At 38.2% G+C, this 23,174-nt stretch overlaps 1 protein-coding gene across 12 annotated transcripts in view; it reads right to left on the bottom strand.

Annotated features, from left to right (window-relative positions):
* The window catches only part of THRB (thyroid hormone receptor beta), a 153,318-nt gene that overhangs the window by 111,694 nt on the left and 18,450 nt on the right, over positions 1-23,174 (bottom strand). For 8 of the 12 annotated variants that reach the window (XM_056484669.1, XM_056484666.1, XM_056484664.1 and 5 more), the window contains one exon: positions 11,872-11,901. The exons of the other annotated variants lie outside the window; for them this stretch is intronic. The gene's annotated coding sequence lies outside the window, so the exon portion shown is untranslated. The remainder of the gene's footprint in view (positions 1-11,871; positions 11,902-23,174) is intronic. 12 annotated transcript variants of the gene reach the window in all.

The following is a 23,174-nucleotide window of genomic DNA, read 5'->3' as shown; positions in this document are numbered from 1 at the left end:
GCTGTGCATTCAGATCACCTCAACTGCTTCTTCTACTCCCTCGTGGCTTTAGCTCCCTGCCTCTAGCTGCATCTAAACTACTTGGGTATTCTCTCTCCTGACTTCTGTCAGGTGACATTTTCTTATAAAAATAGATCCTATCAGGTAACACTGAAGAAAATAAATCTCCTTCTTTTCCTGCATCCAGTCCTGGTGTCTCCTCTGCTATTCTTCATTCAGTGCTGCATCACTGCACATCCTTCCTCATCTCTGCCTTCAAGGAAAAATAAACAGCCCAGACAAAATGCATCCAGACTCTAAATTTTCATTAAATGCTGGCTTCCTCTGGCCACTGACTGAAAGGCAGTTATCTGCCTGAACTAAGCTCTCTTAGGTGGAAAGTTCTAGTTGTGATCAAAGGCAGAAAAACTCCCCCATCGTCTTCAGCTGCAAGTTAAATCCACAGAAAACTGCAAATGGGTCTTGCAAACACCAGAAAAAAAAAATAAAAGAAAAGAGAAAGAGTAATTACAATGTAAGGCAGGGATTCTTGTACATGAAGTTTTCCTAGAACTTGAAGAAAAATGGATGCCTACCTAAATGGAAGAAAATGAAAGAAGTAGTGGGAAGAATTTCATGTCAGAGATCACAAATCTGGTTTGAGCAATCTTAATTTTCTGAGATGAGGCTAGGAATTAACAAATGACTCCTCATGCTTGTGAAATAGGAAAAATAAGTTTACATGAACCTCATACAGAATATAGTATTTTGAACATAATATTCTGCAAAACTGGAAATTATTGCAGAAGCATGTGGCTAAAGAGCAAATAGAGTTCAAGGATTTGACAAGGGTATCTTTCTGCTAATCAAAGTACAGACTCCAACCCTTGATTATTCCAATCACAGTATGAAATAACATTAAGGAATCAAACATTCTAAAATACCCTTTATTGTTATTGTTTAAAATACCCTTTAAACAACATAGATTTTATAGGACAAATATTAAGAACAGAGCTTCAAAGAACATGTGGATGTGTAGGAACAGAGTACCAAGCCAAGTGTCATCTCAAGTTTTTTACTATATAATAAAAATAGCACTTTGTTTTGAGAACTGGAAGCTTATCAGTCTCACTTTCAGTGCAAGTCTTTCCTGCATATCCAGGCATGCAAGAAAGGACAAGCAATGAACAGCAGGTAAACCTTGTGCCCTTAATGCTTTGGTTTATATCAAGAACTTAAAATCCAGCAATGCTACTAAACAAATACTGAGACACAAACACAAAGAGTATGCCAATTGCTTTCATGTAAACAAGGTAAAGAGGCATCAAATTTAATTGTCTATAAGTGGGAGGATTTTCAAAGATGCAAATGGACAGTAAATGCAGAGTTCAAAAGGTATTCAGGGTTGGCCTAAATGATCTAATTGCTGCTGTAAATCTACAGTTCCTGGAAACTATTAAGTCTGCTGCACTGTTGTTAAAGATTTTAACATGTATCCACTATAAACACTATGCTAATTACAATTAATTACATTAATTTTCACTTATAATTTACACAGAGATTCTCCAAAAATGAAGCAGGCCAAGAACACATCCAAAGAGGTATTTCCTCTGCTAGGGCACAAAAGCATGCTGTGGTATCTGGCCTCCTGATCCTGGATCTTGCATAAAACCTATTAAAACCTTTCTGGCAGATCACAGTTATCTGTGGTCTCCATTACAAAATACAATGCAGAGTCTGATCCATGGACACTGGGAAAATAAATAAACAAACAAATAAACAAAACTCCACCCCCAAACCAAGTAAACAAGCAAACAAACAAACCACCACCCCTGAAATATTTTAGCTGGCTTTAAATTAGGGCAATTTTTACATTAATGATGCAGGCAAAAGTGCAGTCTCTGACCAGAGCTGCCATAAATACTTTTAGAAAGATATATTAGAGTAAAACAAACAAGATGTATCAGAGTAAAAGTCTACAACATTAATTCCACACTTGACATAAAATGTATGGAGCTAAAACAAAGCACAAGCCTTTCACAGCTCCTTCTAAAACTTCAGAAATCTTCCTCCAAATTCCCAGTGTTGCTTTGACTTGCTTTGAAGACCAATTCTTTGCCAGAGGGGCTGTATAATTGTTTATGTCTCATCTAACCTGAAGTGGAAGCTGAGATTCAACAAATAAATATGCAAATATCTCCTAGTGATTTGTACTTGCTAAATATAATCCAAATGTTTATTGAGATCCTGTTTAATAATTTCCCAATGGATGCATTTCTTGCAAGAGATTAAATGACAACAGGATCAGAAAGCCAATTGAATAGGGCTAGGAAACAAAGATAAGTCATTCTGTTATGAAAAATGTTGGAAATACTATGCTTAGCAGGGAAATGTGACTGACTGGCTCCATATTCAACTACTTGCCACACATTTACATCAAGGAAAAGCATTTTTCCCACCAGTGGAAGAATTTAATTACATGGAGTACAGGGAAAAGAAAAGAAAATCCATTGTGAAAGTCCTCTTTCACTGCTTTAGTCAAAGTAGCTATATTAGACTATGTCAGCTGGACAAACTGAAAATACAAAAATAAGATTAAAGATAGTGTATCTTCACCTAGCAATCGGTAACTATGTGTTCCAGCCAGAGAAAACACTGGGAAAGCTACTGGAGGAGTTTTCCTTTGGCTCAGGGAACAGATGAGCAAGAGTTCTCCTAAGGCATTACATACAAAGCCAAAAGCTGTTAAATTCAGCGGCGGCTAAAGCAAGTTTCAACACAGTCTGCTCCAGACTGTGTGGACAGAGCCAAGCTGCAGGATAATAACATTTAGGGGAAAAAGGGAGCAGGCAGAGAAAACATACCTTATGGTTTTATCCCAAGCCTGAATGAGATTCGTGGAGCTCTCTCAAGCAAGTCAGAATATGGATGTAGAAAAGGTTTTCTGCTTGAAAAGTGTTCACCCACAGAAGCACAGGTTCTACACTAGTATTTTCTAGTCTTTATTCAACCAAGTTTTCAGTCCCCAAATAAGACAGGCACTTTCTCTGGAAGACTATGGCACTTGCTGTCGTCACGGAAGACTTTTCCAGTCCAATAAATCACATCTTTCCTGTCATGCATTCTTTCTCAATTAATCAAATTTTTTCTCTATGTCACTTTACCATCCCAAACATTTTGATCAAACCATTCTTACAGAACTGCTTTCTCTATGCCCCATTCCAATGTGAAATCTCTCACTTCATCTGTCCTTCCACATTTCTCCATGTCCACGGTTCATTTTCCTTTATTTTCTCAGAACTTCAGTTAAACCACATAAAATGGTGCATAAAGACTAGAGGGAAGTTTACAAAGCCACTGAAGTGAAAAAAAAAGGCTGGAATTCTGAATTAAGGACTGTTTCTTGGTCAGCTGTGCAGTTCTAGCTCATTACATAATAATGAGTGTAAAATCATTCCACAGCTTCAAATAACTCCTATTTGTGTAATTTCCACTCCATTTAAGAATTAGTTGGAGCAACTGTACTGACAATTTAAGGAAGGCAGAAGTTGTTAACAGGATCTAAAAGGTTTAGACACAATGACTGCAATATTATCAGAACCAGGATTTAGGAACCTGGTTAGGATTTTTTTCTGTGAGGGTGGTGGGGCTCTGGAACAGGTTGCCCAGAGAAGCTGTGGGTATCCAAACCCTAGAAGTGTTGAAGGCCAGGTTGGATGGGGTGGTCAAGTGGAAGGTGTCTATATTTCAGGCAGGGGGATTGGAACCAGATAACCTCTAAGGTCCCTTCCAACCCGTTCTATGATTTTATGATCCTGTAAGAACAAGAAATTACTTTTTTCTCTTCTGCTATTATTTTATGTCCCTCTAATTATTTTATTACAAGGAAGCAAGGAATAATCAAATTTAAACATAATTACAAATGCTAGTACGTTTTTGCAGCAATCTCATGTTTAACCTCTGTCTCTTTCCATATGTGAAAGCTGCAATGACAACCAACTTTGGGAACAAAGTACATCAAATCCTCCCACACAGAGTTGGAACACACCAGGGTCAGCTGCCATTTTCCCACTGAAGACAGAACTTGTAGGAAGAAGTGAGCACTCCCTGTCACTTTCACTTAGCTTTTGCTGCCAGAAAAGAAGGAGCTCCTCCTATAAATCTAAGTCTTTTCCAATCAATTTGTTTTCAGAAATGGAATTTCATGCCAGAAAAAGCACAGCATCCTGTATCTCAAGAAAAACAGAGCTGGTGAACACCTGCACTGTGGCTACTTACCTGGAAATCTTGATGGGTCAGTACTGCCACTGTATTTTAAAGCAGCTCTACACTGAAAATTTTACTATCCTGTATGTCTTAGCATTTTACAAAACTACTCTTTATCAGAAAACTTAAAGCTCTCTGAATCAGCCCCAATCAGGGGGAGAGACTAATAGTGTCTATGGTCAGCACCTTTAAATATAAAGGGTCAAAACTTGTCATAACAGCTCAATAGTATTGTCTCTCTGTACTATATATCTACTACTACTAAAGGACTGTGACAAATTTTAACTTGACATCCTCAGAGTCAGCAAAAATTCAGTACTACTCTTCCTTGGTGACAGACATGGCAGGGAATACTTCCCCTAATTTCTGGGTGAACATTAGAGAAACCTGCTGCCTTTGTGTGAGGTGCACATGCATTCAAGTTTCAGTTCAGAATACACAGTTTCCCTCCTGAAATTGTATTATTTTACCTTTACCTCTGTTTGTTCTTTTCTGGGATTATTAAATCAAAGAAGGGCTGATTGATTTTTAAATTAATTTGTGAAAGGACAATGAAAGATGCTGATGGCTAGAAGGATAAGAATGAGTTTCTACCAGAGAGAGCATGAATGAGCAGATGTGTTCTGAAAGATTTTGTTAAATGCAAGCATCATGAGTGTCTCAAGACTGATCAATTACAAACAGAGGTCTGCCCATCATGGTACCAGGGAAGAGCTCTTACTGACTCTTGAGCAGAAAGAAAACAGCAGAAGGAGCCTCACTTAGTGGTTCACATTGGAAGAAAAACATCAAGTGGGCTCCATTTAGTCCTTGCTCCGTCTGCAGACACAGGAGGAGCACAGAATTCAAGTGCTTGTCTCCCATTCTCCTGTCTGATGAAGATCAAGGGAGCTAGAGCTTTTGCAGGAAGCCCCCAGAGAGCTCATGTCCTCCAAGGGCCAAACTCTGCTGCTGTGGTAAGAAACACTCCCTGCACACAACATTCTTTTGTACTTCAAAGTGAAGCCCCTGAATAAAGAGCCCAGTAGATGACATAAGATGAAAGACTTAGAAACTAATCAGTAAGTGCAGCTCTGTGGAGTCCCTAGACTGCTCCCTTCAGTCACTGAGTTGGGCTGGCATGGTTGAGGCAGCTTTGTGACTGTAAACAAAGCATTTCAGGCTGCCTTTCTTATTTTTTTTCTTTTTTTCAATGTAATTATAACTCATCTAGTGCATCATACAACTCAAACCAATCAAACACAGATTCTTTTTGGGTTCTTTTCCTTTTTTGGGATAGGTACTTTTTAACTTTGAGATAAAGTGTTCTCTGTCAGGAACCAAATCAGCCATCAAGCCTGCCTGGCTGGACCTAAAATCCATTAAAAAAATCTCTAGGATATACATGCATTTTATTTTGAACTTCCTGCAAGATTCCATTTGGGCTTACTTGAATAAAAAGCTGGAACTTATCTCCCTGCTTGAGGGAACCAAAAACATTGCCACTGATTAAATATTTATTTTGTAGCAACATGAAATCTATCATGCTATAAAAAATTGTTCTGAATGATACCTCTTGAGCAAGAGTGTGACTTACAGCTTTTCTTTTTACTAAGCTAAACATTCAAAAAAAATACAGCTGGTCCAAGAAAACTCTGTTTTGCCTTGGCAAAGCATCAGACAGCACCTTCTGGTTTGCCAACACAGGCAGAATCTTATCTAACTGTGGGATGTGCTTGGATTTACTATCTATTAGCAAAACTCTTAAGAAGCACTGAACGGTTCCAGCCCCTTTTACATATTCTCAGTCAAATCTCATTAGCTTCATGCTCTCAGTTTGCACACAAAAATATAGCAGTCTTTTCTCATTTCTTAGGGAAAATTTAATAGGAGAGTGTTAAATCTCATGTTACAAGGACTTGATTACTGCTACAAGCTATACTAAATAATTAAATGCACTTGTCAAATAACTGATGAGAGAAGATTTTGTGCCTTGGTGCATGTTTTTACTGTCTGTTTACCTCAAAATAAAATCATTCACAGGGTCTCCTGCACAGAAGATGAGCCCTTAAACTTGGAGTGAGGAAGAGCTGTGAGACAATTCTATGTAGGATGTGATTAAAGAAAGAGAACTGGATTAAAGCCACAGATGGGGAAACTGAAACAATAGAACCAAAGTTTGCTCTGAGGATGGTGCTGAATGAGAATGACCTACAAGCAAATCTAGCTAGCACTGTCTAGATCTCTAGCAGCTTCTAAACAGGCTTTTGACCCTTAAAGTGAGCACAAAGGCAGAGAATACACATTGCTTAGAGAGATCAGGACTAATATTATTCAGCCAACATGGACTTTTCTAACCTTTATTTTCTTATCCATATTTTCACAGTAATATATTGGAGGGTTGGGGAAACTTTGACTAATGCTAGCAGCAGGGTGCAGCCATGTAAAATATTCTGTGGTAAACCCATCTATTCTGTAAATGCAGGATCCCTCAGGTCTGAAATAGAGGGGCTATGTGCAAAAGGGCCAAGGTCAAACAATTAGACAAGCAGCCTACCCCTCCACCACATCCATAGAGCTGTAATGTCAAAGATGAAGAGAATTCCTGGCACAGTGCACGTTGTCCTACCTGCCTCTCTTCCCCACAGGGAGGTCTCTGGAGCCCATTCCCTCCAGTAAGACGATCCACACAGTCCAATGAAGCAGATGCTGTCAAATGAACAGCTGTCTCTCCTGCTGATGGGAATTAATCTGTTTGGCCATCCTGGCAATTTTTGGGATGCACTCTTCTAAAGGTTACTCAAAACCAAAAATGGTGCAGCTGTGAATCCCTTTTGGTAGCAGCTGGACATATGCTGTACCAGCCTGCTGCTACCAGAGCCTCATCCAGTCTCAGGATCTGCTGGCCTGAACATCACTATGATGTTCAAGTTGGACTCTGTCAATGAGCACATGCACGCAATCTGCTGTTTTTTAAATGCACTAGTTACCAAAAGCCACATTTCCATTAAGTGGGAGAGAACATTCCTGATGCTCACGGCATTCCTGTTCTCTCACGGCAGCAGAATTCCCCTGAATCGACACTTTTTGCAGAGTTCTGTAACTGAGCACTCTCATCTGAGCAGACATTGTGAGCACAGTGTAAGCACCAGGTACTTCTTTACACCAGCTTGTGCCCCAACCTAGCATGTGGATTTAAAAAAAATTTAAAACAGTATATTTCTCTCTTACCCAGCAAGTTCCCCAGGCAAAATCATGGACTCTTGTATAGGGGTTACTAAGTAAACAAAGTGCAGGAAACAAGACTGAATAGCTTTCAAATGCAGTAAAACTGAGCTTTTAAAGCAAGTGCAGTTCTTAGACACAAGCAATGAATTTTGGACTAGCAGTGCACTGGAGATGTGCCAAAGGAGCTCCCCAGACCTCAACACAACTGCTCTTTTCTGTCATGTGGAAAGCTTTTACAGCATTAATTGCCTGAACAGAAAGAAATGCCAAGGAAACCCTCAGTGATAACCAAAGTCAATTTTGCAGGCTTGTGTGCCACTGTCCAGTAGAGGCACTTCTTCTGTTGTATAAAAGACTGTTTTCCTTTATATTAAATGACTTGGCCATGAGCTTTCACATGGAAGGAAATAGCAGCAATATGATGTCTCAAATAATGGAGAGGGCAATTTTCTTCCATGGCACTGTCTCCTCCATTCCTTTTCAGAACTGAAGTATCCATTAAGAGTGACTCACTGGTTGCAAAAACATGTGAAAAAGAGACATCCTGAAGTTTGTTTTTAAATCCTCTCCACAGTCAGTATTATGGCTATCAGGAATTTTTGAAAACCATAGGCACGTAATATGTTTTCAAGAGACGTGGTGCAGAAGAAACCTCATGCTAAAAAATCACAACTATTATTGCATAGCAACCAAGCAAACATCTTTGATTCCTGATCAACCAAAGTCTTCTCTCCTTTCACCACAGCCATGAATCCCTAACCTACTAGCAAAGATAATTATCCTTTTATCTTTCTCCAGTGTCTTGTCCTCTTTCTTGGATGTCCATGAAAGCAGGTGGAGTCTCCACATGGAGAGACACAAACTTATTTACCTCAACCTCCTCACTTTGGTTTATCAAACACAATGGTATCTCTCTTCTCTACTTTAGCTCTACTATTGTTTTAGTCCAATATTTTTTCCAATTCAAGTCTAGGTTCCTATGTGTAAACCATAAGTACACATTGGTTGAGGGAGGGGGAGCAGTAGGGATGATCAGGTACCAAGTGCAAACCACCTGCTGTCAGGCTGGGTATCAGGTATTCCGGGGAAAAAAAAATCTTCTAATATTTCTGGGCTCACTCTTGAATTTACCCTGGATAATTTTTCAGAAAATATTTTTCATAGGTCTTTCTACAGAGCGAGAATTACATGAAAACTTTCCTGAATAAGTTCTTATCCGCACATGCGGCCAGGACAACTCTTAGCTGTTCTTCCTGTCATGCTGCTGTGGAATTACACTGAACATTCCTGTAACAAAAGCTGTGCAACCTAAGTACAGTAGGGTGACATAATTCTGAGCTCAAGTTGGTGGATTTTTCCATTTGCAAGATTTCGCACAGTAATTCCTGATTAATTCTGAATGTTGAAATTAATGAGCTTATCAAAGTAACAAGAAGGAGCCAGGACTATTCTTGTTCACCACAGTGTTTTGTGTTTCTTCTAGTATAAAATTAACTTTTTGATCTATTTTAATGTCTTTTCTATTAAAAGGATCTGCTGTCTCTTACCCAGTAAGACAAGAATACACTTTCCTGTAGCTGAAGAGAACTAAAAGATGAGTATCCTCTACTCTCATTGTTCCATGCAGGTCCCAGAGCAAACATACAAGTTACTACTTTTTCAGTTTTGTGGAAAGCAGATTATTTTATCCTAGGAATTCTACATAATCTCCTAAAAATGTCCCCTGCCCTTTCTACTCATAGGGGTATTAGAAGTGGCTATAGAGGATCCTGTGTTAAAGACAATGGAATTATGTTCACTGAGTAACTGAAGAAAATTCTGAACTCATTCAGGACTTTACTTGTATCACAGAAGGGATTCAACAAGTATCACAGAATAATTATTATTTCTCACTGAACTCAATAAAAATGCAACCTGCAAGGCTGATCAGACAAGGGCAGAAAGTGGCTCAGTATTGGTGCAGGGGACTGAAGCACACAGAGTGTACGAGCTCAGCAGCACTGAGTACCCACCAGCGCGTCTCTGCAAGGATCTGCTCAAAGACTTTTTAACCTTTCACCACTGAAACAAGAGTGACCTGCTTCACCTCAGGTTTTGGAAATTCTGTGGCAGCCTGTACCACATAAGAGCCTTTGTTGGTGGAGATGTGGATTTAAAAGGCCTGGAGGAACTCTTATGGTAATCTGGTCTGACTTCCTGCCTGGCACAGCCTGTAATACCTCATGCAGCAATTTCTTTACAAAGCACAAGAACTTGTAACTCTACTAGAAGATATTTCAGAAGCAGATCTAATCTTGATTTAATTACTCCAAGTGATCTACCACATTCCTTTCTAACCATTTCCAATGGTTAATTACACCCACGGTATCATAATTCCAATGTGAACTCCTCTTCCTTATCTTGCCATGTTTTTGTCTGTTGGAGCCCTATCCCATCTCCCTACACTGATATTTTTAGATACTAACCACATCACACCTCAAAATTCTCTTACCTGAGATAAATAGCTTGCCTGCTTGGCAAACCAAGACAGGGATTCCTGAGCCAATTGCACAGCATCTGTGGTGGTGTATTAGAGATAGCTTTTGACTAAAGAGACTAAAAGAGAAAAGTCCATTCAAATGCAAGGGGTAGGCACTGAACATCATCACTAACAAGCTTTTCCAGCTCCCATAGCACTCATTGTTGACCTAGAAATTTGGGATGAACAGCACTGCAACCTGCATAGCTTCATTTTTAACCTAACTGATATATTCTAGCTCAAACTGGATCAGTAGTTACTAAACACTACAGTTGACTTAGAAAGAAAAAGATGGCTGGTGGCAGGTGGTTTTCTCCTGCCCATATGTCAAAGCACATAAAAATGACCTGGTACTTCTGCAGGAGCTGCCAAGGCAGAAATCCAGGAGTGAGCAATGTATACCCTAAAATACTTCCAGCTGTGACTCTGGTAAACAAAATAAGTAAATTTCCACCACTGCTGTCATGCTATATTATTTAGGCACATTACTTAGGTATTTGTATTACTGTAGCATTCAGAGTCTCCACATAAGGCTCCCTTGTGTTAGGTGATCAACTACAGACACAGCAAGTTTAATTCGTTTTTGCAGCGTTTGCCCAGTGCTTGTATGGCTGAATCTTGGTGAAGAGACAGAAGGAGGACTTGTGCTCTTCCTGGATCATGGATGCTGATGAGATCAGTGTACAAAGACTGCTCAGAACTAGAATTTCTTCTGGCATTTACTAAATCCCTGCACTACCCATGTGGTTCTCAACACATTATAAAGTTCCTTAGCTTCATCAGCCCTGTTCCAGAAGGGTTTTCAGTCCTTCTCACTGATTGGGTGAAGAACAGCAGGATTTTGCTGTCTCAGAGATGTATTATATAATCATACACCTTTGTAGCTGCAAATAGATGCACATACTCTCCATGCACCAATACAAAGTAAGAATTACAAAGATAGTCTGCTATTTACAACATCATTTGTTATGACACCTCATTACTTTTTCACAACACTACTGTTTTTTCCATTAATTCTTCACATTTCTACTCACTTGTGGTTTCTAGCAGTTTATATTTTGCATAGCTTAAATGTCTTTTCTTTTTAAGCCTCCCTCTTCCCTATTCCAAGAATGCCCCTCTGCAAACCAGGAACACAGTTTATGCAGACATATCAACTTTTACTGATGTCAACAGCTTTTAAAAAAATTCTTTTGAACACTCTTCCATTTGGAAGCCATTTGACTTGAAAGAAGTGTACAAAATCCAGCTAACAACTCTGCAAAATTTTACTTTTGCACTTGGTAGTGTCTTGAAAGACCTTCTTCTGCCTTTTGCCCATCTAGCAGATGATGCAGAATCCATTTTCAGAATGCAGCTGAATTATGTTATATTTAAGGGGAAATATTCCCTCCCAGAAGAGTTCACCCCTCCTTTATTTATTTAACTATGTAACTTATGAACTCCCACCACCACAAACAAAAATCAAAAAACAAAAATATGTGACCAAGCTATTTATTTAATCAGCATATCCTCTAATACTTCATTTTCAAACTGGAAAAAAATGAAGATTTTCATTGACCGCATAATGAAAACTATAGCATCTGCTGAAAAATAATTACCTGTAAATTCCTTACAGGCTAAAAGAATTTTCCAAATCTATGAAGGCATCTTATTTTGATTAAAGACCAAATAGTGGTTCAGTAACAACAACAAAAGTTAAATGTTGTTAGACTCATTCTGCAATATTGTACTCTATCTTTTTTGTGCTTTGACATACTGACCCAAACTGGGATCTATTAGTGAAATACTGAAATCTACTGGTCCAGGATCTAGACTAAAATGCTGAATATATTTGTTAAAATTATCTCAAATTAACTTGAGTATCTTACTGAAGTGGAATTTAAAAAAAAAAATCTTACCTTATTAGAGCTTCATTTTCTGTTCTTTCACTGAAAAGAGTAAAGAAATCTGTATTAAAGATCCATTTGGTAAAAAGAACCTTCTGAAGAAACTATTTTAGTTTCACTTCAATTAACACCAAATCTGAAAGGTTCTTTTTACATAACTGTAGTAAGTCTCTGTTATTTTGCAAGGTTAATCATTCTCAACACTCTGGAGTGGAGGTCTTTATTTATTTACCATCTTAATTAGCTGTTCTGAACAAACATTTCAAATGCTTCGGAAATATCAATACAAACAGCTGATCTCATCAATTCACCACCAAACTAAAGGCTGATTACACACATTCAGTAGGTTTATTTGCACTTCAAGCTGCATCCCATGAACAGTGTTTGTGTTGCCATTATTTTTATTGGACATTTGATATTTTCTAATATAAGATGGGTTTGCATTGCAGTATGCCCATTCAAAGAGTTTCTCAGCCTGGAAGTTTTTTCTTTTTTTAAGTAGCTATTTTCAGATAGGGTCAGTGGCAATTTAGAAGAATGAAAAAAAGTATTAGGCCATTTCAATAAACACCTACTTCAACTCAGCCACTCTGTATGACACATTTGTCAATAATTTACCAACACACATCACAAAATCAAAAAACTAAAAAGCTTTAAGAGTATTCTAAGAAAGTTCAGGCATAACTCAGAATGAATGTTGAGGCCTGCTAAAATATTAATTAACCTTTCATTTCTTCATGAGCTTTTTTCAGTCCTTTACAACTGGGGAGAACTATCTGCAAACATCAGCATTATAACTGGGACGTGGATTCTGGCAACTCTGAAGTAAATGGGTGTTTTTTGTCACCAATGCATGCAATAACAAAATCACACCTTTTCTTACTTCATTTTCTAAATTAGCATAATATACAGCATGAAATTGAAAACAAGAAGCCAAGTCTAACAAAGTCTGACAATTATTAGCAGTATTTGTTGAAAAGCAGAGAAAAACATGCTGAGTCACAGGCACAGCATCTCAACCTCTAGCACTTTCCGTACACTTCATTAGCCATCAGTCAGTATGGTTAGAGATTTACAGATGAAGAGAAAACAAGGAGAGACCTTGTTCATCTTTGCCAAGGACAAATTCGAAGCTTGGCCTCAAAGCATGCAACCAATGCAATGCTTGAAGAGGTGAATTCTTTGCTCTACAGTGAAAATATTGTGATTTGGGGGACAGCAGGGTTAAAACAGAGCCTTCCAGGAATGAATCTGTCAATCTGAGAGGAAAAAAATCTTAACAGAATAGTAGAAGTGCCTCTTCCCTTCATTTGGGATATGGTCACCTGATATTTTTGAGAGACCTATAAAATGAAACTGTTTCACAAATGGAACAGGTAAACTTAAAGAGAGACATTCCTGGAGTGCAGTTAATCATTGGATTAACCACCTCTTTTGAGAAAAGCCATGAGATCTCATTTTTATGAGTCAGCTCATGACAGCTGACATTTACAAAGCCTGATTTCCCACAGCAGAGTACCTGCACATGTGTGCCTTTAAAGCAAGAGTAACTCTAAGGTCATTTAATTACTTAGTCAAACATAACATCCTCATAGGTCTAATTTTTCTACAGCTCCCCCTGATAATCAGCTATTAAAAACATTCATAGTACCAGAGTAGTTCACATTTACCTGTCTGGCTTCAGGTGTGGGTCACCCACAAAAGGTAATTTAAGAAAGATTTTGCATGCAGGAATCAAGGGACAGAACCAGTAAGTATTTTATCACTGGATGCTATGCAGGGTTTCAATAGGATTGAGTGGGATTTATTACAGCACGAGCCAAATCCTTCTTACTTTTCTCATGCAAAACGCCCATTGAAGCTAGCCAGAGTGCAACTGAGGACATATTGCATCCCTGATTCTCTGTTACTCACCTGTCACAATACTACTGTGGTCCACAGCACAAAATTTCTGGGACCAGAATGGTTCTTTCTGGGAAGGGATAGGAGTACCTTAAGGTTAGCCTCTTTTAACCATAAAGTAGGTACAGCAGCAAGTCTGAAGAAGACTAAAAGTCATCCTGGATTTATGACAAAATCTACAGTTTTAAAAGAAAGTATTTCTATGCTAGAAACACTCACAGCACAAGCTGCTTTGAAGCATATTTAACGCATCCTACATACTTTTAAAAGAAGAATGAAAGCTTACTTTGGCAGGGTTTATGACTCCCAGAAAAAAACAAAACCAAACCACCCTAGCATGCTTAAAAAACCAATTTGCATAAGTTTTCCTTATCTGATCTAGCTGTTGATAACAGGACAGGCTATAATGAGGGCCATGAGCACCTCCTATCCCAGGTTCTCATGAGCCCTGCTGCCTGCCTAGCCCGATGGTCTCAGCAGACATTTGCTCAAGAGGACCCACTGCTATCTCCATCAGCTAGCAGGAAGTTTCTAGCCTCAGAAGATCTGGGTTTTATCCAAGTGGAGATAACCTCCACTCCAGTGTGCCCAAAACAACACTGGGTAAGTGAGGTTCAAGCATCCAATAGTCCCTGCAAAAGACTTATCAGGTTTCCTGCCTTATCTGCCTCAGACACCTTGGCAAAGAATTTAAAATTAAAATATATCTCCTGTTCACTGCTTGCACTGCCTTCATGCTTAATGCCTACTGCTTAGATGGAGGGGGAGAGCACTAGCGAAAAAAAAAAGTAAAAAAGTGAGGACATTTACATTGCAATATTCAGATGTGTCATTCTGCTAAGCATATGCCTCTTTACAGTAAAAACTATACTTGTTTCCAGTCACCAAATGTGTTAACTTTGGGCAGACTCTACGAGGATTTTATCAGACTGCCTCAAAGGCACATCAGTACCACTAAATTAAACTAAGTAGACAACTGTCCACACTCAGTGACAAAGCTCTGTAAATTCAACAGGGTATTTACAATTATCCTTTCAATCCAGGTACAAAAAAAAAAACCAACAAAACAAAACAAAACAAACAAACAAAAACAAAAAAAGCCCCCAAAAAAACCCTGTAAATCATTTTTCAAGTTCCATCTTTTTCTAAACAACTTATGAACCCTCTCAGTTTTATAAATACTATAATTAACACTAAAAAAACCTACTGACAGAGACTGTTAAAACAATGTATTTTGCTACCATGCTTTTTCTTAAGGAAGACTCACCTCTGACTTGTTGAACCACAAGAAATCAATACTGCTAAAATGATCAGACAGCAGAATAGATGGAGATGAAAATTTCCTACTTTAACACACAGAAAATTCCTGACTGCATGGAGTTGTACAAATAAAAAATGTTCCTTTTTGTTTCAGTCATTATTATTTCACCTTATTTGCTGTATGCTGTTTAGGAGAAACTGAAAACCTGAAGATAACTTATCATTAACTAAAATATTGGTTTGATCCCTAAAAGGAATACACCAAATTAGCTAAAACAACTCATTTCCATATGATCCAACACTTATCCATTACACAACAGGAGAAAAGACATCCAGGTGCTCTTCAGAAAATTTAGATATAAAGCACATATTCTGCCTAAGTCTTTGAATAGATATCAGATTAGGGATGAGAGCAGTACTTTTCTTCTTATACTTTCCTCCTTATCCATCAAATCCCATTCATCCTATTAAAACTTACTTTCAAGCTCCTCACACCCATCACAGACATCTTCATTTAGAGAAAAACAAAGTTACCAAAAGATGGAAATCTATTCAGTCCTCTAGACAGATTCACCCAAGATTTTTTTTCAGTTTACTTTTTTAGTCCCTGCAGGATGCTCTGGTGTTCAGAGGTCCACAAAGAGACTGACTGAACAAAGTTACTACAATTTCCTTTTTCACAAAAGATCCCAGACAGCCTACCGGGCCTGAAAAAGCCAGAGAGCTCTCATTCCATCAGAGCCAAGGAAGGAAAAAGAAAGGGGTGGGGGATGAGCAACCCTGACCAGGAGATAAATTCGTTCTTAAAGCTGCTCCAGTAAGTCTGGCTTTCAGTTCTTCAGCTTAGCAGCTCCCTGTCGGAATTAAAAGCATGTCAGTGGAGGTGGAGTAAAAAAGAACAAAAAACGTAGGGGAAAGAAAAAGACAGCAGGGAAAAATCTCACTGACCTCCCTCAGCAAAGCTCTTCCTCAAGAAGCAAGGAACTCTGCTGGCACAGAAAGTTAATTTAATTCTTCCTGCCCCACCAGTCTTGACTCAAGGCCATTTGATTTCACAGTTCCAGTATGTGCAGTAGTTAGCAAGTTGTGCCATGCACTCTGCAGAGTGAAAAGCCACGACTGCAGCATGCCAAAGCCTAATCTGTGACAGCCATTCCCAGTTCTGGAGCTCTACGCAGCGTGCCTTGGATTGCTGGGTGCTGTGAGGCAGCAGGCAGGCTGGTGTGCACAGTCTGAACTCTGGGACCTAGGGATGCATCCTGAGAGTGTTTACCACCAGGACAATGCTAATCATCAGCAGCATGCAGGTGTGGGCTCTCTGCAGGATAAAAGGGCCGAAGAAAGCTTGTGTTTAGATTGGGCAGTAAGAACAAGATCATAGCTGGGAGGCAGAAAACCCATAAAACAGCTCCATTTAAAGCGTACATACAAATTAAAAATTAACCGCTGTTGCCAAAAAGCTGCACATAACCCCACCCTCAGCTATAACTGCCTGTGTAGGGACTGCCAAATGCAAGTGTAATATGTGCTTTGCTGCCCCTCCAGCATGACCAGCCAAGAGCCTCTCACATCTGTCCTGCTCCCCAAGAAAGTGCCCCAAGAAGGAATTTATTATTGCTCTTGACGACAAGCTGTCGTAGAAATCAGTGACTTCAATGATTTTTTCTGGAAGCTAGTCGTCCTCCTGGGTCTAAGAAGTCTTTAACATCAGCCCAGTAGCTTGACCCAACTGTTCAGAGATGGAATAATGTGGAAACAAAAATCACCATTGGTACTGCTGTATACTTGTTGGGACCATGCTAAAGAGCTCAAAGCTGCTTTACAGAAAATGCAACAAAATGCTGTCAAGAAGCTGTTATCCTCTCCTGTAAATGATGACTGCACAGACAGTAATGTCTGCAGTCCTGTTTTGCCAGCATTTCCATTACAATTCTCTGCTTTAATGAAGAATTAACAAGATTAAATACGCTTTAGCTAGTAGACCTTTAAGTTCTATTACATTACATCTAGTACATTGTATTTACATTAGAAATGTTAATGTCACAATTCTTCTTGACTTTGAAAAGTACGATAAATTAATTTACCTTTAAAATAAAAACCATACAAAAAATAACTTTAAAATAAAAACCACACCAATAATAACTTTAAAATCTTCAAACTTGTACTACTCTTTATAGAAAGAGTACGTTATTTATGCTATTAAAAAGAAAAGCTAATGCATTTTTGTAATGTAAGAATTAATTAAATTCTAGAGAGCTAAGCAGATCCCAGAAAAGGGCAGCTACTCTCCCTGTACATAACATAATCATATGCCCTAATTCCAATTATTTTCTTCCTCTGAAAGGTATTTAAGGATGTCATCTCCGTAGGGTCTGGCCCAGTGCCACAGAAAGCACAACAATGCACACTGCAGCTGATGAGAAACCTTGCATTCCCCTTAGGCTTGAAAACCTTGTGTAGGACCAAAGACTCGAGTGTGAAAAGCATCAGGATGTTGAAAAGAAGTCTTCATATGTATTTTTTAATTATTCATATTCATCAAAACTTCAAAAAACCAACCAGCTAATAGTCAAATCCAAGGGGAACCTTCAAGCTTTATATGCAACATATGACAGTGGTGGTATGGGAAGTTTTGGGAACTCAGGGTATTCATCCCAAGTGTGTTTAACCATACACTGCCACTATCAGTGCAAGTCACCACTTCTGAGATTGATGGGACAACCAGCACCCTGGAATTTTCTCCCCTCCTCCTCCAACTCACTGAAGAGGATCCCAGGAAGATAAGCTCAGACAGCCAAAACATAGTTTCTTCTGCCATTCAATCATCCTTAGATTCAGATTGCTTTACACTAGATGCCTGATTTTAATCATTGTCCATATGTCTGAGTAAGCATAAAAATGTACTGCAGAGGCATGACTTGGACCTTCACACTTTTTCTCAGGAAGCATACACTTTTCTGCTTATAATCAACCCACTGACAAGTGAATGATTATGATTTTCTTAATTGTCCCTGGTTTATCTTCTGTGAGATGGCTGAATTAAATAAGCTAATATCTTGAAGGACAAATATACAGTAGGTATTGCTGCATAATATCCCCAGCCAGTAAGTTCATTATTGAGTCCTAGAATAAAACATGACAGACTTTGTTATGTTCTCTTTTCCAGGGTGTCACTACCAACCCAACACATGCTAGAACTTAATAAAGCCTGGCAGCCTCCAACTCATGATACATCCAGAATATGTATTTTTTTCCCCCATGCTTTTTCTAATAACTGGTGCTGTTCTGTTTTTCTTGGGATGGTGGATGACAACCATCACACCTGCACACTGGAATGCAGCTGTCAGGGTAATTCCATCCAAAATTAAGTTCCATGAAAGCAAAGGTTTAATGGGGGGAAAAATGGTGAACTGGTCTGTAGCACACTAATGGCTTTGAGTTTAGGATCTTTTATTTGTTACATTTTTTTTACTTTTTTTTCTACCTGTATGGCATGTGCTTTCATTTAAGTCCTATGTACAGCATGTGTCCCAGTAAACTGTCCCAATGCAGGTCAGAACTGTGGCACAGACTGCATGATTTGAGCAAGAAATGGCCTTAAGCTCTGCATACTGCAGAGTGAGAGCTGTGAAAAGTACCCAAAGAATAAATAACATGGAAATCTGACATTTGAAAGTCAGTGAAAGCAAGCTTAAAGAGAAGGGTTCTTTCTTTCTATTTATGGTACTCTAAAGATTTTAAGGTGTAATGTACAACAACTGTTGTACAGCTGTATAATCATCAGGCCCACAATTCTGCTGGGAAGTGTTTCTCAAATGGTAGATTTGGTTGCCAATATAAGAAACAGACAGTGAAACAGAAACAGGTATTTCTAAAAAAGGACTTTGGAAAATGTCTCCCTGTGCCCAGTATATAGAGAAAATATAACTCTTCACTTAAAGTGAGTTATATTTCATTAGTGTCTGCAGCTGCCTAACTTCTCTTCATCTTCTGTGGAGAGGCAGTGGAAAACATTGTTAGTGACATTGACATCATTTGCTAATGATAACCAACTACGAATAAATTCAAAATCTTGTTGAATCAAGGTTTACTGGCTAAGCTCACAGGATAAAAGCCTTAAGAAACTATATGTACTTTATTTTCTGGAGCTAAGGTCAAGTATGCTGAAGCTTCAGGATTTTTTTTTTATTTTGAAAGGTGGAGTAGGGCTAAACTCCAATTAAGAGACAAACAGACTGAGTAAGATATTTGTTTAGGAGCTATGTAGTAATGTATCAAAGCCAATCCACTGGAATTGCCCTTTATGTTTTATTTCTACAAAATGAAAAAAGAACAAAAAAAAAATCTGTCAAGGTATTCAATTCAAAACTGGATTCATGCACATTGAAAACTTTTCAATGCACAACTAGCAGGCAAGAGGAAAGTGTTATTACCCTCAATTTGGAAGCTCCATTAAAAAAAGCTTCATTTACACTTCTGTATTTTTAGAAATATGGTGGTATTTGCTTGTTTCTTCCAGTATATCACAGATAATCCTTAGCTGCTGGGTTTATGGGGTGCTTGCAATTTTAACTCAACAGACAAATCCTTTGTTATAAAGAGAGAACAAATAATGGGGATTTACAAAGCTGTAATTATATCAAGAGGGTTTATATGTAAGGATATATTAAAGGAAATACTATAGGCAAAATAACTTCTTTTAAAAGGAATCCTCTAAGCATTATCACTGCTTATAGTAAGGGCTCTAATACCATAACAGCATAAGCAAAGATGACTTCAAGTGTCCCACTGTCTGAATTAAAGATTATGTTAAATTTCACTTCAATATATTCCATGAGCATAATGTAGATGAGGAATTACTTTACTATATGATGCACATTTTTTTTTTATTTAGTAATGTTCACCACAGTTTCTACTGTTGTTAACTCACAATGATTTCTATGTCTCCTCACAGTAAAACACTGAGCTGGGAATCACAAAATCAAAACATTTTGTATAAATTTATTCTGAGATTGTTTTGACCTTACTCACTTATTGGTAAATTAAAATGGGAGAATCTGACACTTGTTCAAGAAAATTCAGCAAATAAAATTGGAATTACTTTCCCAAACCTCTTCTCTAAGATCAGGGATTCATTTCCCTAGTCCAGATTTTTTAAATAACTGATTATTGCTATCAGTAACATACAATTCTGTATTGGACTTTAAGGTCCTGAACACATTGAAAAGGTTGCCAGTACAATGCATGACCAAAAAAATCCACTACTTTATTATTAATTGCTTTTATGGAGACAGGCACTATGATTAATTAGATTAATTCAAGGGAATTACAGATCCATGCAAAAAACATCAGTTGCACTGTTTCCCCAAGTATAACCTTTTTTTTTTTAAATATACTAATTACAATGTTTTGACTTCTGGCACGGATCCCTGGACCAGTCAGGGCTGAAGGAAAGCAGTGTGACAGAAATGCACAAGGAGGAATAAAGTGGTAGGAGGCACTTGGAGCAAACCCAAGGCATGAGGGTGGTCTCAGTTGGGAGGGAGGAATGGGCAGCATCACCTCTGCTATCCTTCCACATCAGCACAGAGCTGGTGGTGATAGGCGGTGCTCAAAGCCTGCTGCAGAGGAGAGGGACAGGGAAAATAGGGGACAGAGGTTCACAGTCTTCCAACCTGATCCCTCTGATGCAGGATTCCATATCCATAGGCAACATCAGGACACAAAAAGACTTTCTCTTTCTCCCACTTAATTGAGAAAAGGTTTTCATAATTGTTTACTTTCTTGTTTAAAAGGAAGGAGTTAAGAAGTGTTTGAACAATGTTTTCAGGCACATGGTGTGATTCTTGGGGCTGTCCTGTACAGGGCAAGGAGTTGGACTCCATGATCCTTGTGGGTCCCTTCCAGCTCAGGATATTCTGTGATTCTGTGACAAAGCAAGTGAATTTAACAGCTAAGATACAATGGATTAGAAAGCCACATTTCCAGTTGTACAAACCAGAAGAGTTTTAGCTACATATAATATTTCCACTTTGGTGTTTGATCCTGAAATTTAAAAAGAAAACCAACAAAACAAAACCAAACAATCCATGATTTTTGTATTTGGGATCAGTCACATGGACTATGTAATGGAAAAGCTCTATAATTTATCTGAATCATTATTTTATTTTGTTCTCTCGTGGTTCCAATTGTTCATTGTTAATTAGATCCAGCCACAACAACTCATTGTGCAAAAGGCATACTCTGTTTTAATCAAAATCTTGGACGGCATTTTGGATGGCATCTTTAAAAACTTGGACAGAACACTCTGTGGTTTCCTCACCGATGAAGAATCAAAATGATTAACTATGAACACATCTTCCACTGGATGCTGACACTTATTATCAAGTTGTTTGATGAGCAGCCCCTTGTTTCATGGAATTTTTTTAGATTTCCTTCTGTTTTGTACCTGCTTTCTTCACTCAGAACAGTAATATACAGAAAACTTGACCCATAGGACACATCCATGGTGAACTCTTAAATAATTTTTTAATTTCCATTTTATGCTGTGCTGAAAACGATGCTGCAAACACAAAGTATGACTGTGACACTCTCATCTATTTGAAATCAGATCTTTTTTTATGATGTTCAAACTATTTTCCCGATTGTTTTAGCACTTAAGAGAAATGGCCAGTGTTTGGGAATGAAACACATCAACAAGCTCATGCTTATGGACAGCCTTCATATATGCATTCTGGGGACAATGTACTGTTTCAGATTATCCTCACAGGTAGTTACTGGTGACAAAAAACTGAATGTTTCCTTGACAGAAATAAACGTAGCACAACACTTCTATCTATCAATATATAATTGTTATTCAACGAAACTTTTGATTTTTGGTGCTGCTGTTTTAAGAATCTTTTCTAGGTTTTACATTTTGCTCCATAAGATTTAGTTTTTTCTTTTATGTCAAGCTGCTTAGCAACTTCCAGTTAGAGTGAGTCCAGAGGAGGCCATGAAGACGGTAAGAGGGCTGGAGAACCTCTCTGATGATGACAGGCTGAGAGAGTTGAGGTTGTTCAGTCTGGGATGACCTTGGAGCACCTTCCAGCACCTAAAGGGAGCCTACAAGAGAGCTGGAGAGGGACTTTTTACAAGGACATGCAGTGACAGGATAAGGCAGAATGGCTTTAAACTGAAATAGAGGACTAGATAAGATATTAGGAGGAAATTCTTTACTATGAGGATGATGAGGCACTGGAACAGGTTTTCCAGAGAAGTTCTGGATTCTTGGATATATTCAATTTCAGCAGCCTGAACAAGTGGAAGACATCCCTGCCCATGGCAGGTCCCTTCCAACCTATGATTCTGTGATTCCATGAAATAGCCACAAGATCAGTGTTGTAAGGCTGTAAAGAGAAAATTACAGGGGATTCTATACTGCAGTATAGAAAATAGCAGCACCTAACATGCTGTCTAGCCGTCAGTTATTCCTGCTTGCCTTGCCCTTGCATTAATACAGGCAATAATAACACAATTGTTTTATAATAAATGACATTATATCATAAATTATACTATCATCACACTGTATTATGTAATTACAAAGAGACGTAAAAATCTGTTTGATTTTAATCTTCTAACTTTTTCAAACTATTTAAAGCTTTCAAACACAATCTGGAAGGAAATCTAATAAGCTCAGTTTGCACATATAAGTGGTGATTTTGGATGCCTGGACATTTCTCTGACTGACTAAAATGTCTTTAATAGAATCTTGTTTTCAGTAAGAACTGAATACCATCTTTCAGATGTTTTAGGTTACGCACTCTAAAATGGCCTTATGCCAAATCATGACTCACTTTTCAAAATTTAAGATCCTGTATCTAGTCTCAAAACCCAGCAAAAAATAAACTCCTTAACTATTATCAGAGCAGCACCATAATTTGGAGAAAATGAAAGATCTCTTTGGCTAGTTTCTTTCCTAAAGCAAAATAAAACACAACAGCCAAGGTTTTCAACTGGACAGTTAAAAACAAACAAATAAACAAACACAAAATAAGCTTCTTTCTTACATGAAGAAAATAACATTTTAGATTGCTCACAAATTAAACAACCTCTGCCTGTGTTTCAGAAGAAAAATCACAATAGCAATAACAAAAGCTTGTCTCCTTTTTTGA

The sequence above is a fragment of the Oenanthe melanoleuca genome, chromosome 2 (assembly GCF_029582105.1).
Source record: "Oenanthe melanoleuca isolate GR-GAL-2019-014 chromosome 2, OMel1.0, whole genome shotgun sequence".
Lineage (NCBI taxonomy): Eukaryota > Metazoa > Chordata > Aves > Passeriformes > Muscicapidae > Oenanthe > Oenanthe melanoleuca.
Note: the sequence above shows the minus strand (reverse complement) of the source record. Positions and strands in the feature narration are given on the sequence as shown.